This window comes from Vulpes lagopus, chromosome 7, assembly GCF_018345385.1.
Source record: "Vulpes lagopus strain Blue_001 chromosome 7, ASM1834538v1, whole genome shotgun sequence".
NCBI classification, from domain to species: domain Eukaryota; kingdom Metazoa; phylum Chordata; class Mammalia; order Carnivora; family Canidae; genus Vulpes; species Vulpes lagopus.
Window position 1 is genome coordinate 89608324 of NC_054830.1, and position 18651 is coordinate 89626974.

Below are 18651 nucleotides of genomic sequence, written 5' to 3' on the forward strand. Positions count from 1 at the left end.
TGTGGGTGATATTTACTATATATGACCAGTACTACTTGCTTTTCCTTATACAGCTCTTTTCTTTTACCCACTTCATCTGTTAGGGGAAAAGAAAGAATGTTCAGGGGCTCAGGGGCATGTGTATATTCCTCTACATGAAGAACTCATCATGTACTTTTTATTGGTGACAAAGAGGGCCCTGGCAGGGCCACTGAAAGCCAAAGTATATTTGCACCAATCCCCTTGACTAATAGTGATAGGAACCAATGGGTTTCACTCAATTTCAACAAACTGGTTGGTATGGAAATTGTTCATAAGCTATCAGTGTGTTTCTAACTTGGTACTGTGCCTAGTGAATCTCCATGGTTATATTCTCTGTTAGGCAGTATCTAGGTCTTTAAAAGGTCAAAGAGTCATTTCCATCCCAAAAAACAAACAAAAACCCTGCCTATTGACTTCTCATTACAAATGCAGACTCATACATGCTCAAAATATGTTTGCCTTATTTTTCTTTCTTGTTGTAGCTAAGACATCTGTTTTCAGAAACATCCTTTTCTTTTCAAAAGCTTTTGGTTCTGAAGGGGTTATCAAGAATTCCCTCCAAGCTTACATTCTAGCTGTCAACATCACCCAGAAAGATCTGACATCTAGGTACATGTGAACAGCTGAAATAGAAAGCATTTGGTTTATTGCTCAGATTCTTTCTCATAACACCAAAACAAAAGAGAACTCGAATAGTTCAAATAAGCAACCATCACAATAGATAGTTTTGACTAATTACTTCCCATATATCTCCAGTAGGATTAAAGAGGAGAAAAAACATAAAACTTTAGACACCAGCAAAGTTCAATATTTACCCTACCAAATTTCAAAATTATAAATGGAAATCATATCTGAATTCATTTGTGAAGCCTTAGAAAATTCATGTGTATCCAGACATCCAGACATCTGAAAAACTCAGACCTCTTTCCAGAGTCTAGCTTTTTTCCCTATAAGATGAAGTCGTACAAAAAATAGACACATAATGAAGTTTTTTTCATACTAAACATACATGTTTGATACAAAGAAAGCTGTTGCCATAAGTGAGATATTAACTAAATCTTAACATCCAGAGATATTAAGTTATAAAAATTATAATCCATTATCTAGACTACATTATTTACAAAATATGATAAAGAATTCTAATTGTTTATGAACATAATCATGTAAGAAGGTTTTTAATAGACCCTAGGAAAAATCTCAATTTATCTGCTGGTATTTCCAATTAAATAATCTACAGTATGAAAGAGAATGGCTTGTAAAGAAAATGCTTGCTTCAGATGCATATTAAGCCATCTTACCAAGATGAACTGTGTATCTAAGGGTCAGAATATCTATTTTCTCTCATCTGAAAAGATTTACAAATAATTCTAATTTAGTTTAAATTTACAATCACACCCTTATATTAATTTACTTTATAAAAGACACAGCTGAGTAATTTGTCAATCCTTTGAGCATTTTTATGTGACAGGTAATAAGTAACTATTTACTTTCTAACTGACAAAGAACTTCCAAAAATATATGTACAAAGATGCCCCCAGACTACAGTTGAAGATTAAATTTTTCCTTTAGATGAATACAATTACAGGGTGTGGTGAAGGAAAAATACTCCAGTAACGTTTCAGGTGAGATGGTCAACAAGATATGCAAAGAAACCATCTTCCCTGATACATAGCAAATAATTCTGGTTAAATGTAGGAAATGTTTTTCTATAATACAGATACACTAAGGATAAAGAAAGTGTAAGGCCCAAAATTATAAAGTTTGATTCTACATGTAAAGTTGACTCTATATAAATAAGCAATTACTAGAGATATGTATTTGCCTTAAAGGCATCTGCCCATTTCTTGTGACCTAGAATTTGACTTTTAGCTGGCCACAGTCATACAGGTTTAAGAGACAATGTCTGATTAAAGTTAAATAAGTGTGTGTGTGTGTGTGTGTGTGTGTGTGTGTGTGTGTATGAATATCTAAGAGCTGAGAATTTTCCAGAATTGTTAAAAGATACCAAACCTCTGATTGAGGAAAACCAAAAACTATAATTCAAAAGCGAAACTTAAACAGCTTATATAAACAACTTATAAATAGAGGAGGTCTATTATCCTCCTCATATAAAGAACTCCTTCAATTCAATAAAACACAAACAATCCAAAAGAGAAGTGGGAACAAGGTATTTCACAGAAGATGAAACACAAAAACCTATAAATACATGAAAAATATTAAATCTATTTAGGAACCAAGAATATTCCAAAAGAAACAAAATGTAGCTCACTGCTATTTTACTTTGGGAGTTAGAAAGTCTTGTGCCTTTTGGAGAGGTTGTAGAGTAAGAGGAACCCTTGTACTTTGTTGACAAAGGTGCAAATTGATTCAATCATAGTTTGCCATTATCTAGTGATGTTGGATATAACCTACATCCAGTAATTATATTCCTGGATACTTTTAGGGAATTTTTAACCCATATGTGCATTCAGAAATATGTGCATCATAATCTTTCAAAGCAGCATTGGTCATAACAGCAAAATCTAGAAATAATTTAAATATGCTACCACATACAGCAGGGTATATTCATACAATGGAATACTATACGAACAGTGAAGTTGAATGCAACACAACTACGGAAATCAATATTGATAAATATCAAATATGTTGAATGAAAGAAGCAAGTTGTAAAAAAACAAGCATTATGAAACTAAAATTTTAAAAACAAAAATATATAACCTACAGATATATCCATATGCAGTTAATTTATAAAGAAAAACAACTAAATCACTAAAAAACTAAAGAAGTTCTCTTTCGACTAGGAAAGAGGAAGAATATGGCTGAGGGGAATATGATTACAAAGTTCATGAGAGATATCAATTTTCTATTATTCTATAACTTAAGCTGGGAAGGTACACAGATGTTTATTGTACATTAAACTACATGTATTATGTATAATTTATATGTTTTCTTATTATTTAAAGTAATAAAGACTGTAACATTTGAGATGCTCATGTCTTTCCATTCCTTTTAATTTGGGGATTGCAAATTGTGATGCAGCATCTGAAAACACGTGTATTTTATATTACTTCTCAAAAATACTGGCATAATGCACTTGCACCTAAATTCAAAGGCCAATATTTTATAAAAGTATTTAAAATACATAGTGCTTGAAATTTTGCTGCACCTTGAGCTATATTGCACTGTTAATGATGAAATATACTCTGATACATATAATTCTACATTTCCAATTCTAATACTTTGGCAAGTACATATCTCAATTCACCATGTACTTTTCTAACACAAGAGCTCTACACATTAAAATATATTTTTGTTGCTGAAATTAAATATGAAGATTTCTTTATAAAAATTCCTTTTGAATTACACATATCCTAAGGCATATTTAATATAACTACCAACCCTGAATTCTTCTCTTATAGTCTAGACTTTTGTTTTTCTTAACCATCATCTTAGAAGAATCATGCTCTTTACTTGATGCTCATAGCACATAAAACTATTTCAACAGAGAGGATCTTAATGATAATGAAGAATCCACTCACCACCAGTATCAGGATTTTGATATTCATGTCTATATATATATAATTCATGGAGATTGATGAAGCAATATTTCTGTGTTTCTGTGTTTCTGTGTTTGTGTGTGTATAATGTGCATGTGTCCATGTATGCAAGTGTACTTTACACTACACTATACGGGTCAAGACCAGAGCTTGACTTTTTCTGTAAAGAGCCATTTTAGGCTTTACAGCAGTGGAATTTCTTTTATGACTATTCAACTCTGCTGTTGTAGCACAAAAGCAACCATAGAAAATAATAAATGAATCAGCATGGCTGTCTTCTAACAAAGCTTTATTTTCTCCAACAGACCAGATTTGACCTGCAAGCTATATTTTGCCCACATCCTGATCTGGATAATTATCTAAAATTCTCACTTTGCAGAAAATATAAATATGATACATGTGAATTATGCACTGATTGGCTGCTAATTAAACTTTCCTGGGTTAGTTTAGCCTCTCACTAATTCTACTGCAACAAGGCTGGCCTTTTTTAATTCCTCAAATACAGCTAGTTGTTTCCTGATTCCTAGCTGTCATTCACAGACACTAACTGTGCTCTCTGATGGAATATCCTTCCCCCCTAACTTAATATCTAATTACTTCTGGTTACTAGCTCTTAAGGTTTTGATTTGAATACCACTAAGAGAGGGCATCACAGCATTCACTCCATTTTTTCTGTATATACATCAGTTGTTTATCGTCTAGTATCTTTTCCCTCCTATTTAACTGTAAGCTTCATGAAGGCAGGAGCCTTATTATTTTCTTGGCCTCCGTGTACCCAGTGCCTAAAATAATGCTTAGGGAAAACTAAGCAATAAATACTTATGGAATGAAAAAATAGACTTCTTTCAGAATTTGCTCTAAAATTTATCATCTTTGGAGTTCCAGGGAAGACAGTGGAGTAAGAGGACCCTGAGCTCACCTCATCTCACAGATACACCTACATTATACCCATATCAGTATAATTAACCCAGAAAACAACCTAAAGAATATAGAACATGCTCTCTATAATTGATGGTAGAGAGGAGGTCATGTCAAAAATGCTAAGAAATTAACCTGCCAGATGAATCACAAAAGAGAAAGACACCACAAACATGGAGAAAGGAAAAGAAGAGAGCCCACACCAGGCACCTCTGATAGGAGGGACTTGCACTGGGAAGATGCATCTGCATAACATTTAGCTTTAAACTACAAGGGCCTAACATGGCAAGTTCTTACAATAAATGGGGCTTAAGACCAAGAACTTAAAAAAAAATCAGTGGGCTTGGCTCTGGAAAAGCTGGATGGCAATGGTACACTGAGTCCCCACCCTTATTGAGATAGCTTAACAACTGCTCTGAGTTATAGCACAGAAGCAGTGGTTTGAAAAGTGCCTGTAGTAGAACACAACTGCAATGAAAATTCATGCTCAGTCTGGAATTTGTTACTCTAAAAAAACACTGGTCTATATTCAGGTTTTCCTTCTAGTGGGATGGGACCCACCTTGCACCCTAAAGAATGCATGGTATAGAGGAAGCATACAGCAAAAACAAAGGGCATTTCAGGGGGAAAGGAGAGAATGAACTATGATAACATAGCCAAGAGCATTCATCCAACATTCAGTAACCTACAAGCCTGATTCTGGGAGAGGGGATTTCTAAGGGGATGGCAAATCTGGTGTGGTCAAGACCCAGGACAAGTAGGCAGCATGCTAGTAGTATAGGTTGGGGCACCTGGGTGGCTCAGTGGTTGAGCATCTCCCTTTGGCTCAGGTTGTGATCCAGGGGTCCTGGGATTGAGTCCCACAATGGACTCCCCACAGGGAGCCTGCTTCTCCCTCTGCCTATGTCTCTGCCTCTTTGGGTCTCTCATGAATAAGTGAATAAAATCTTTAAAACAACAAAAACCCAAAACAAGTAGTAGAAGTTAAGTCCCAAAAGAGAAAGACTTGGAATATTCTCCTAGGGGAACTGGAATATATTCTGCAGGCAGTGGAGAGTCAAAGGATTATCAACAATGGGATGAGTTTTATGGAGAGATTTAAGAGAAACATAGGCTGACTTCCAACTTGTTCAAAGTGGCCAATGAGTTTTCATTGCAATTGTGTTCTAACTTTCTGTGTAACTTTGGACTATATTAAGCCTGGGTTTCCACATCATAAAAGGAGATTTGGCTTGGCTGAGAATTCATTCTACTGGACTTCAATGAACTTTGGCTTCTTAAGTGTTCATGAATATCCTGCAGGTGTGGCTATTCCTGAACCTAGAGTTTCAAGCAGGCAGTTGCCTAATACCATTGGGCCTATATGAAGATACAAGTGTTTGGTGAAAATGCTCTGAAGATTGAGGGTCACAGTGACTGAAGCAACCCAGAATCTCCAGGCCAGTCTCCATTTCAGGGACTTGTGTCCTTTTTAGTTAATGTGACTTCTCGAGTATATATGTGTGTGATTTAATTTTTAAAGCTGTTGAGTTTTGTATTTGATGTGTAACTTCACTTTTTTCATAAAACATTAAAATGTCACCTTGGTTCATAAAAAAAAAAAGTGCCTGGGCTATATGGGAAGATTTATTTACTAAACTCAGAATGTGAACAGGAGGGACAGGGATCTTTAGAAGACATTTCCAAGAATAGAAGAGTTGGTGGGCACCATTTCCTCCCCCAGATCCGAGGCTGAGGGAACCTACCTAAACGCTACCTAATAGGCTAATATCATGTGATCCACCCCTATGTTCTCCTGTTCCCTCCACCCAACCCATTCACTGGGCAGAAGTCTCTCCAAAGCAACTCCAGGTCCATCCTATAAGCAAACTAGTGATACCTCGCTAGTTCTATGGGTCCCATCCCTGTGTTTTCCTACAGACTCCCCTGTCTGAGCCACTCCATTTCACAGGAGTTGATTCTAAGTGTGTCAGATGCATCTCATTCTGCAAGCAGCCCCTAGAATAATAAGCACCACTTCATCATTATGGAGAGGGAATTGCCCTGAAGACAGGGGAAGATAACTGAACATATCAGTTCAACTGCAGCCCCAACAGAGGCAGACATCTGATGCAGCCACTGGTACTGCCTACCAACAAAAACCTCACAGGGGGACAACACACAGAGTTGGGTAGTCTAGGGTCACTGCAACTCCAATAAAGAGATTAGGGATAGACATCTGGTCTGACTGCAGTCCCTGCCCACCAGTGAAAGCCCTATAGGGGAAATGCAGGGACAGCTCCCCACAGTTCAGTGCAATCACAGTTCTGGAAAACAAGCAGAGAGCAGGCATCTGGTCCGACCCAAGACAACCCCAAAGCAGCCCCTTAACAAAACAGGAACCAAACTCTGCCTAAAACAGGCAAAAGGAGCCATTGCAGAAGACTGGGCTGAAGGCAAATGTGGTTCAACTCCAACAGTAAGGTACATGCAATGCATAGGAGATACCCCTGAAGCACAATGTTCCAGTAAACAGGGGACACTGTATTGTAGGGTACAATAGGGCCTCTTTTTCATAAGGCCACTGCTTTCAAGATCAGGAGACATAGCTGACTTTCCTAACATAGAAACAGACACAGAGAGTAAGAGAGTAAGATAAAATGAGGAGACTAAGGAATATGTCCCAAATCAAAGAATAGGATATCACAGCAAAAGAGCTAAAAGAAATGGAGACAAATTGTATGCCTGATAGAAAATTCAAAGTAATGGTCATAAAGATATTCACTGGACTTAAGAAAAGCATGGAGAGCTCAGTAAGACCTTCAGTAGGAAGACAGAAAATGCAAAAAAAGAACCAGTCAGAGATGAAGAACCCAATACTGAAATTAAAAATACACTAGAGAAAATAAATAGTAGACTAGAGAAAGCAGAAGAACAAATCAATGAGCTGGGAGACAGAGCTATGGAAAACAACCAAACTGAACAGAAAAAAGAACGATATAAAATGACACTAGCTTAAGGAAGCTCAGTGACACCATCAAGCGTAATAACCTTCACAATATAGGGATCCCAGAAGGAAAAGAAAGTGAAAAGGAGGCAGAAAAAATATTTAAAGAAATAATAGCTGATAACTACCCTAATCTGGGGAAGCATACAGAAATCCAGATCCAGGTGGTACATAGAGACCCCAACAAGAAAGAGTACCCCAAGGAGGTCCACACCAAAATACATAATAATTACAAAGGCATAAGTTAGTGATAAATGGAATTTCCCAAAGCAACAAGAAAAAAAAAAAAAAGACAAACAGGGAAAACCCCATAAGACTATCAGCTGATTTTTCAGCACAAACTCAGCAGGCCAGTAGAAAATGGCATAATATATTCAAAGTACTGAAAAGAAAAAGCCTGTAATCAAGAATATTTTATCCATTCAGAATAGAAGGAAAGATAAAGTTTCCAAGACAAACAAAATTTAAAGGAATTCATCACCACTATACCATCCTTACAAGAAGTGTTCATGGGAATTCTTTGAGTGAAAAGGAAAGGCCATGATTAGGAGTAAGAAAATTAAGAAAGGAAAAAATGTCACAGGTACCTAAAACATAATGGAAGTCGTAGACTAATCACTTATAAAACCAATATTGGAGGTTAAAGCACAAAAGCAGTAGAATCAACTGTATCTATCAAATCAGTCAAACAATTCACAAAAACAGAATGCAAAGCATTATACTACAATTAAAAAACAATTCCACTTACAACTTTACCCAAAATAATAAAATACCTAGCAATAAATTTAACTGAGGAGGTAAAAGATCTGTATTCAAGAAAACTATAAAACACTGATAAAAGAAATTTAAGACAACACAAACAAATGTAAAGATCTTTCATCTTCATGGATTGAAAGAACCAATATTGTTAAAATGTCCATTGTACCCAAAGCAATCTACAGATTTAATGCAATCCCGATCAAAATGCCAACAGCATTTTCATAGAACACAAACAATCCTAAAGTTTGTATGGAACCACAAAAGACCCCAAATAGCTAAGGAAGTCTTGAAAAGGAAGAGCAAAATGAAAGTATCATAATCCCAGATTTCAAGATATATTACAAAGCTGTAATAATCAAAAGAGTATGGTACTGGCACAAAAATATACACAGAGATCAACAGAACAGAATAGAGAACCCAGAAATAAACCCGTGATTATAAAGTCAATCAACTTATGACAAAGAAGGCAAGGATATATGATAGGAATATGTCTCTTCAAGAAATGATATTAGTAAAACTCTATGGCTGCATGCAAAAAAAAGAAATGAAACTGGACTACCCTTCTTGCACCATACACAAAAATAAACTCAAAATGAATAAAGACCTAAATGTGAAACCTGATACCATAGAATTCCTAAAAGAAAACATTGGCAGTAATCTCTCTGACATCAGCCATAGACACACTTTTCTAGACAGGTTTCCTTTGGCAAGGGACATAAAAGCAAAATTAAACTATTGGGATTATACCAAAATAGAAAGCTTCTGCAAAGTGAAGGAAACCATCAATGAAACAAAAAGACAACCCACTGAATGGGAGAAAATATCTGCAAATGATATATCTGGTAAGGGGTAAATATCTAAAATATATAGAGAACTTCTACAACTTCACACACAAAAAACAAAGAATCCAATTTAAAAATGGGACATGAACAGACATTTCTCCAAAGAAGATATACAGATAGCCAACAGACACATGAAAAGATGCTCAACATCATTCATGATCAGGGAAATGCAAATCAAAATCACAATTAATTATCACCTCATACCTTTCTGAATGGCTGAAATCAAAAAAATTAGAAACCTCAAGTGTTGGGAAGAACGTGGAGAGAAAAGAACCCTCACGCATTGTTGGTGGGAATGGAAACTGGTGCAGCCACTATGGAAAACAGTATAGAGATTTCTCAACAAATTAAAAATAGAATTACCATATGATCCAGGAATCATACTACTGGGTATTTACCCAAAGAAAATTTGTTGATATATGCACCCCTATGTTTACTACAGCATTAATTACAATAGCCAGGGATGCCTGGGTGGCTCAGTGGTTGAGCATCAGCTTTTGGCCCAGGGCATGATCCTGGGATCCAGGATCAAGTTCCACATCGATCGACCTGTGTCTCTGCCTCTGTGTGTGTGTCTCTCTCATTAATAAATAAATAAAATCTTTAAAAAAATTACAATAGTCAAAACATGAAAGCAAGCCAAGTGTCCATCTGTAGATGAATAGATAAAGATGTAGTAGGATATATATAATGAAATATTACTCAGCCATAAAAAGAATTAATCCTTGCCATTTGTAAAACATAGATGGACCTAGAGGATATAAGGCTAAGTGTAATAAATCACTCAAAGAAAGGCAAATACCCTATGATTTCACTCGTATATGGAATTTAAGAAACAAAATGAATGAAGAATAAAAGAGACCAAGAAACAGACTCTTAAACATAAAGGACAAACTGGTGGTTGCCAGAGCAGAGACAGGGGCAGGGTAAGAGGGAGATGAGTGAAATAGGCAAAGGGGATTAAGAGTATAGTTATCATAATGAGCACTGAATATAGAATTGTTGAATCATTATATTGTACACCAGAAACTAATATAACACTGTATGTTAATACTTGATTTTTTAAGTTAATAAAATTTAAAAAAATAAAATTTTATCATGAGTTGTCAACTTACAATCTCCCATTACCTTGAATTCCTTACACAGTAACATGTAAATTCTTGAGTATGGCAAAGACCAATCTCTGACAATTCTGCTCACCTCATGTCTTGCAACAATACCATCTCATTTCCCAGTCTTCACCCCATGTTCAGTCTGCAAATGCTAACAGAACCCAGAGTTCCAAAAGTTTCGCAATGCAGAAAACTTAACTCTTTTGCCCCTTCTACAAGTTAAGGTTGTATGTCCACTTTCCCAAATTGTCTTCCTTTCCTCCTGAAAAAAATTTAGAAACAATTTTCTGTCACAACTGAATTCCAAGAAGAGTTCTTTCATATAATTGATCCACTGCCCAGAACCCACTATAAATTTCCCACTTTCCCCTTTGGAATCTCTTCTGTACTGCTCTCACACAGTTGTTTTCCTGTTAATTCAGACCATATTCTGTTCTTCAGAGGATTCCGACCTTTATTCACTAATTTGTGTAGCCCCAGCAAATTCATGGTATCTATCACACGTATAAGAAAAAAAAAATGTGCTGAGCCTCTCTTAAGGAAGACGTTAGCAGTCCTTAAACAATTTTATCATGAACTTAATGGAATTATAAGACTTGTTCTGGGAAACTAATTATCCACCTGGCCCAGTTAACTATCAGCCAAAAGTCTAATCATCTTTGACCAAACATACTCTTATTTTTGTATTTAGCTTAATTTTTACTGTGTACTCATTTTCTTTTCTTACAAAATGTTTACCAAGAACAAATCTTTGAATTGGCCCAGTAGAGGCCTTTATCCCTGCAGCAAGGTCATAATGATGTGATTTTAGTGTGTACTCAAGACTAAAGTTTCTGAAGTGTTCCTTTGTTGGAAATCTTGGTTGGATCTCAATAAATATTTATTGGACAAGTGAATAATATCCTTCTGAATTTATATATATTCTCGTTGACAAAAACCTCAAAAGCACATACAAAAATGTAAAAACTTTGCTACCTGCCTATCTCTCTCAGGATGATGAGAGGCTCTTATAAGAGATAAAGTATTAATTTCAAAATGACTGATGCTCAACAGCATAGAACATTGCACACACACAGACAAAACTCGATGTTCAGCTTAAATTCAAAGAGCATACCAATTCCAATTACTCTATTAACTTCCTCACCTTGTGAAATTATTCTTATCAATATTTTAATTTCACTGAGTCTGAAAGAGAGAGAAATGTGACTGCTTCAGCAGATGGCTGTCACAGACTGCATACCACAATTAAGACTTAGTATACAAGCAGAAGCAGCCTGATACACTATAGACAGTTCTGAATACCAATACCCCCTAAGCTTAGCCTTAAGGAATGTACAGACCAGTTGGGGATATAACACATCAGCCATTTTTAATGGTCACCTGAAAACCTTGCCTAAGTAAACCAATGTTGAATATTCCAGATAAGAGGAAAATATTTGCTTTCTTTGATTTCAAGTTTTGCCCATCTGTGCTGCCTGTGCTGTCACTGGCTGTGTAACAGTGTAGAGGCCCCCAAGGGTTGCCAAATGTTCCAGCATATGCAGTGATTGGTATATCCAAGGAAGGGCATTCCATTGACACAGCATGGGCTCCAATCAATACAGACAAGGTGCCCATAGGCTACCCCTGAGCTAAACTGTAATGTAAGAGAAGTACATTTTCTACATCACCTGAGTCACTATTCTTCACTCTCAGCCTCTCTTTAAAAAGCACAACCTCTGCCAATATAACCCTTCTCCCTCTTTAACATGCTTGCAGGAAAAAAACTTCAAACCAGGCTTTAGAAATCTCAGCCACTGTTGTCACCTCCATCAGAAGTCTTTGTGTTTGAGCCTTTTCTCTAATATAGAATGAAAGAAAATTCCTCTGTGAACTTATGGTAGCATTATTTAAGGAATAGAAGGAATTTTTCTGATACCCTTAAAATATTATGCATCTAATCTGCTCAGAATAAATACCAAATTTTATTCTAGAATTTATTCCATTAAAGATTGAAGTTTAAAAGGTTCTCAGAGGGGCGCATGGGTGGCTCAGTCTTGAACTTCCACCTCTTGATTTCATCTCAGATCATGATCTCAGAGTTAGGGGATCCAACCTTGCGTTGGGCTCTGCACTCAGCAGGGAGTTGCTGGAGAGTCTCTCTCTCCCTGACCTTATCCCTACTCACGTGAGCGCGCTCTCTCTCGCGCTCTCTCTCTCTCTCTCTCTCTCTCTCTCTCTCAAGTAAACAAGTAAATCTCAAGAAAAAAGGGGGGGGGGGGGGCTCTCAGAGACACCCTTTTCTTTAGGATGATAGACACAAATTTTTTGAAATAGTTGTATTACATAATGAAAAAGTTTGGTTCATTGGTTGTTTCTTGTTTGTCGGCTGCAAAAGAACTGGAAGGCCGTGAATATGCAATTGTCTCTTTCTGGGGTCCCAGTTTACTTACCTGTGAAATGAGAATAAAATTTCCCTAATTGCTTTACAGTGCTCTTTGGTAATGCTCAAAGACAGAAAATTCATGGGAGTTAATTTTGAAATGGATAAATTACTAAGTAGGTATGAGATATCTTTATCATAGTGGCAGCTTCAAGGAAGAAGTAAACTGAAATGAAGCGGTCATGCTCTGCTCTCACCCCCAACTCTCTATAAAGTGTGGTTTTCTTAAAAACCCAACTGAAGATCCTTTTTCTTATTATCCAGTGAGATCACTGCAGTTGGGGGGAAGGTGTATTTTTCTCGCTGTGACCTTATGTCATTACACTCACTTCAGAACATAGCAGCATGCCATTAGGAACATCTCACGCAAGTGAGAGGTGGTAGCAGTCTTTTGGCCCTTAACAAAATGCTGGTCTCTGTCACGGAGTTGGTGATGAGAGGTTCTTCCTTCTAGCTGTAACATTTTTAACCCTGTTAAGGATCTGAGCAAGTAAGGTGGGTTTAGGTGACAAACAGAGATAGAAAAAAAAAAAGGTACTAAGGAAGTACATTCTCCAGAAATAGAAAAGAGATTTTGAGATTACAGGTTCAATAAACTGATAACCTTCACACACAAGCTGGCTGTACAGGCTTGGGCTTTTCCACTGCACATTACAATGGTTCCCAACGTCTAAATTTAGAATTCCTGAAAGAAAATTATAACTTTCAGAAGACCTGGCAGAAAGGATGTTGACATGACATTCTATTTATCCCCCCCCCACCCCCGATAGAACAATTTGGTATTTAATTTCTGAAATTTTTCACAGAGGTATGTGGTGTGGGGGGGGAGAGTTTGTAAGAGATAGTCTTAGTTTATTACAAAACATGAGTCCCACAGACCAGGTAATCATTTGCTAAAGCCTCTCTCTGCAGGAGATGCTATTCACAAAACTGCCTAGGCTCTCTTATCCAAATATTCGCTCTGATAGACAGCATTATCATTGTTATTTAGCATATATATTGCTCTTCACAATCATATATTGCCTAATCTTAGCAACACATCCCCAGTGAGCATTATCATCTCTATTTGCAGATGAAAAGAATACAGCACACAAAGGTTAAGTGACTTACCCATCATGAAACAACCATTCAGTGCTGAACAAGAAAGCGAGCTGAGGACTGGACTATAAAACAACAGGCACCCCATCTACTAAATTGTAAACAGAGGACTCACTTCTTGAACATATGAGGAGGGGCTCAAGTTCACTTTTTTTAATGCCTTGTCTCAACGGGAGAATTAAATCATTAAATCTCAGCTTATCCTTTCTGCTTTTTCAAGATCTCTCGTTTTATCTCAGCCTGGGGAGTAGAGCAGTAATGCTTTCAAATCTGCCACAGAGTCACCTGCAGGTTTAGATCAGACCTGATTCTAAAGGCAAAGTTTTCCTTCATGCCCTGCAAAACCCATTACTCCTGCCCTCCCTTCAAGGCAAAGTATTCTCCTTTCAGACTATACACCACTAAGTCATAACCAAATGATGCCTACCATAAGAAATTGCTTTCGAACTCAAATACCCTTGTGTATGAGAACTTCCATGAATATATTTGCATTTGTGCGTGTCCTTGCTGGGGGAGAGGAGGATAAGGAGAAGAGTATCACTGTTCTTACCTAACTCTTAACTCTCTGTATAAGACTATACAATTAGAAAATGTAAAAATTATACTAATTAGAGTAAATCCTTAAAAAAAGACTACAGATACAAAAGTAAAAATTTTCTATCTTTATTCAAGTGATTCTGAGGACCTAGTTTAACATTCCCTTTCAGTAGTCCTTAAACAACATCACTAAGTTTCAAACTCAATAACTAAGGCCACCATAGATGATTTTGAATTGACCTGGTACGTTTTGAGGAATAAAAACTTCTAGCTGTTTACTTTGTTTGGAAAAGTGATTCTCAGGAATTGTGAAGTTAAATGAAATTCAGAGGTCATCTAGTCTATCTAACTTGATTAAGGCAATATACAGACAATTGTGTTACCTTTAGTTTATCGCTGGGTTGGCATAAATTTTAATCTAACAGATAGCCTCCAATCTCCCTAATAATCTCTGTAAAAGGAAATGGTTCTTTAGGATGTCTAGACAGTATATAGGTCAATATATTTCACAATATGCATTGGTGGCTTATATTTTTAAAATTCAACCAACAGTTGCTGTAATATATTACGTTATTTTTCTAAATGGTTTCCACAAATATATGGCTTTGTGATTTTTCCATCAAACAACTACAGTGATGCTGGTGTACTTTTGGCAGAAAGCCTTACTCCAAATCTCAGACACCATATACATGCTTTTAAGTGGTCCCATTAGATAGTACGTATTATTTCCCATGAGAAATGGCTATTTCAATATCTATCTCTGAGTTTCAGGTAACAGGAACATAATGCTGTATTAGAAAAAAGGCATTGCTTTTTTTTTTTATCAAGTGAGAGGCTCTTGAATTTTCAATAGCAATTGCACAGTACTATTCCTCTGATAATATCAAGGAAACAATTTTAGTTTGTACCTATTGATGGAGTCAAGAATCAAGAGAAGAGCAAAATAAACATTTTAGGACCTGCCATTAATATAACAAGGCCATAAGGTATACATCGGGGTGATAAAACCTCCAGCATGAAACACAAGTAATCCTGTATCTTTGTGTCTCAGTCTATCATATTTAATAACCGCTGATTTATCTGATTTCAACGTTTCAGTTGCATCCTGATGAGCCCTAGAGGTGGTTTTATGAAAGGCTCTTTTTCCTCTGGGAGAGAGCAGACATACACAAATGGAGACTGGCCAGCAGACAGAGTGATCTGTTAAGTCTTACTGGCAATGCTTTCCCTACTCTTTAATTTCATAAAGGTCAGAAGCACTACTTTAAGCAGAGGCCTATTAAAATTCTGAAGGATGGAGCCTGTTCATCTCAAATACCTAGGTGGTAGGTGAGAGAAGGAATAGTAAAAAAAAATCCCACCTCCCCATACAAGGTTAGATTAGACCCTGTGTACATATAGCTATCTGAGGGAAGATCGAGCCCTGAAGACTTTAATTTCAGTGAAGTCATACAGAGCTAATGGAGCCACTGGCGATCAATAGCTCCCACTCTCCTATGAGAAGAAGAGATTTATTGAGCTCTTCCCACTGATCCTGCATCAAGTACAGCCAGCAATGCTGATCACTGCACCCCTAATTCCAGCAGTGTGCAAATGACAGACTCCCATTCCGAGTAACAGCTCAGCTTTCACAGCCAGCATAGAGTTCTCTGATAATCTTTTAATATGTCCATTGGAATCATATCTTTATAACATTTAGGTTGAGAGATAAGAGAACCAATAAATCACTTACCTCTCTCCTTCCAAGTTCAGACCCAATTTAGGAAAAGATACAGGAGTTGGGATAATGGCAATCTATGGAATAGTTTTATTGCTGTGAATCTAAATCTATTGGCTCCCTGCTCCTTCTCTAGTCCCTTGGAGCTTACTCTACAATAAGGTTTGGTCTGCAGCACAGATACCCACCCAGTTGCCTCATATTCAAAAACAAAATGTGGAACAATGGCCTAGACCCTCACCTCTCCAATCAGTTAAAGCACTGTTCTCTGAGTAAAACTGAAAAGAAAAACTAAAAGCATTTCTCCAATACCACCTCTTCTAATCGTTGAAGTTCTCACATAAACAAGGTTCTCCCAAATACTGAAATCAAATCTGTATGTTTGGTTTTATTGGATACTTTGTGGATATTCGGAATTATTCACTAAATGATCAATAAAATCACTTGTAAACACTAGAGATAACAGGAAGACTCATTCCTAGTCAGTTCATTCAATGACGATTATGTGCGCTGGTAATATACACAATTGCTGTTTTATCCACTGCTTCTAAAATTAGGAATTCCCTACCATCATCCACAGAGAAGCATTTTATGCTGGCAGATAAATTGAAGCGGTGCTTAGCTAGTGTTTCACACAGTCCACAAGTTATTCAGGTAGTTTGCTGCTCTTTGCAAATGAAAAAGTTATCTTGGGTATTTGCCACCCAAATTAAACAACAGTTTTCAAGAGTGAAGCTAGAATTTGACAATTCCTGACTTAAAACAGGACTGCAACTAATGTTGAGACACAAGAGGATAGCAATGGAAGTGTCTGTCAACAATCAAATGACTTCCAGATCCAAATAATTTGCTTTATCTGTTTTTCTTCCCCATACTTTTCCCCCTGCTTCTGAAGTCCTATGTTCAATGCTATGTAATCAACTAAGTCAGACATACCAATAAATTTCTATTTATTAACAAATTTCATCCCAGCTTTTGTACATCTAGAACGCTTACTTAACTCAAACTTAAAAAAAAAACCACTTCCCTAATCTTCTCAGAATCCTAGATCTCGGAAACAAATGAAATAAAAAGTTTCTTGGATTTACATACAAAATGACTGCTTTTGTTTCTATTTTTGCATTTATTAAGTTTACAAGTTCAAATTGACATTTTAAAAGATTTAAAAAAATCATATAGTTACCTTATGCTGTTCCCAACAATGTAGTATCTATTCCTGAAATGAAATCCTCAGATCAAGGGCAAGTTCACTGAACACAAGATTCACCACATCCTGTGTGACAGCCTACAAAGACCATGTATAATCAAGTATATGAACAGTGTCCTTTTCTTACTGTTTAATTTACAGATAAATACATGAAACAAAGATATGAATTTGCTAAGAAAGCAGAAGATAAAGACTTAATTCCCAATCCACTAAGAAAGTAGAGTTTCAGTACAAACTCTTATCATTTAAGAGTGACTGTGTTATATTTGAGACACTGAGGTTGGTATTATAATCTCTATTTTGTAGATTAGGAAATTTAAATCCAAAGAGATTACATAACTGTCATAATAGCAAGAAAGTGTAGAGCCAATATTTAACTCATTCTTTGATTTCAAAGTCCACGTTATACACCATTATATAAGGCTGGCCATTATCAAGGTACTGTATGGCTCATTAAGCCAGATTCCTGTTCTGTTTAATTATTGCAAAGGATAAATAAGTAAGACACTCTCAGACGTGGTATAGACTGAAAATTAAGACACTTTTAAATAAAGAGCTATGCATTTTCAAATATATAGTTACTTATACTTAACTTATAGAAGCAAATTTATTTTTTAATATGTATTATTAAGTCATTTAGTTTTCAATCAAGGTCATAGAAAAACAGTTGAAATTTATTGGAAATTTATTGAACACCAACTACATCCAGCTTAACTTTCATTATCTTATTTAATCTTCATTCAACTTTATGCTACAATGCATTCTATTTCTTGTTTAAAAAAAAAAAAAAGACAGGGGCACCTGGGTGGCTCAGCAGTTGAGTGTCTGCCTTCAGCTCAGGGTGTGATCCTGGGGTTCCAGGATCAAGTCCCTTATCAGGTTCCCAGCATGGAGCCTGCTTCCCCCTCTGCCTATGTCTGTCTGTCTGTCTGTCTCTCTCTTTCTCTCTCTCTCTCTCTCAGTCTCTCTAAGAATAAAATCTTTAAAATAAATAAAAATTAAAAATTTAAAAAAAAAACAGATTCAATGATTAAATTACTTGACTAAAAAAAAGGGGTGAGGGGAGGAAAAAAAGGTATTTAAATCCAACTCCAAAGCTTTATTCACTCCAGCATGCCAACAACCCCTAATAAGTACCAAATGTAATATAACACAAGCATGCATGTGCTTAAAATACAATACCATCACTGGTTTAAGGCTAAGAAAAATTTTTGTGGCAAATAGCTGATTTAAAAACTACTTACAATAAGTATTTTCTGAAATAGTTAAGACTTTTGACCAAATTATTTTTAATGATACAAATGATAAAACTATAATGTCTCTGCCGTTTGTAAGAAAATAAGACAATTATATTTCATTTGAAAAATATAATAGTTGCAAAGACAATAAGACTAAACAATATATGATTAATTATGAGTAAACAGCACAGAACTGCATTACTCAAAGTATGGTACCAACACATGTTATGGCACTAA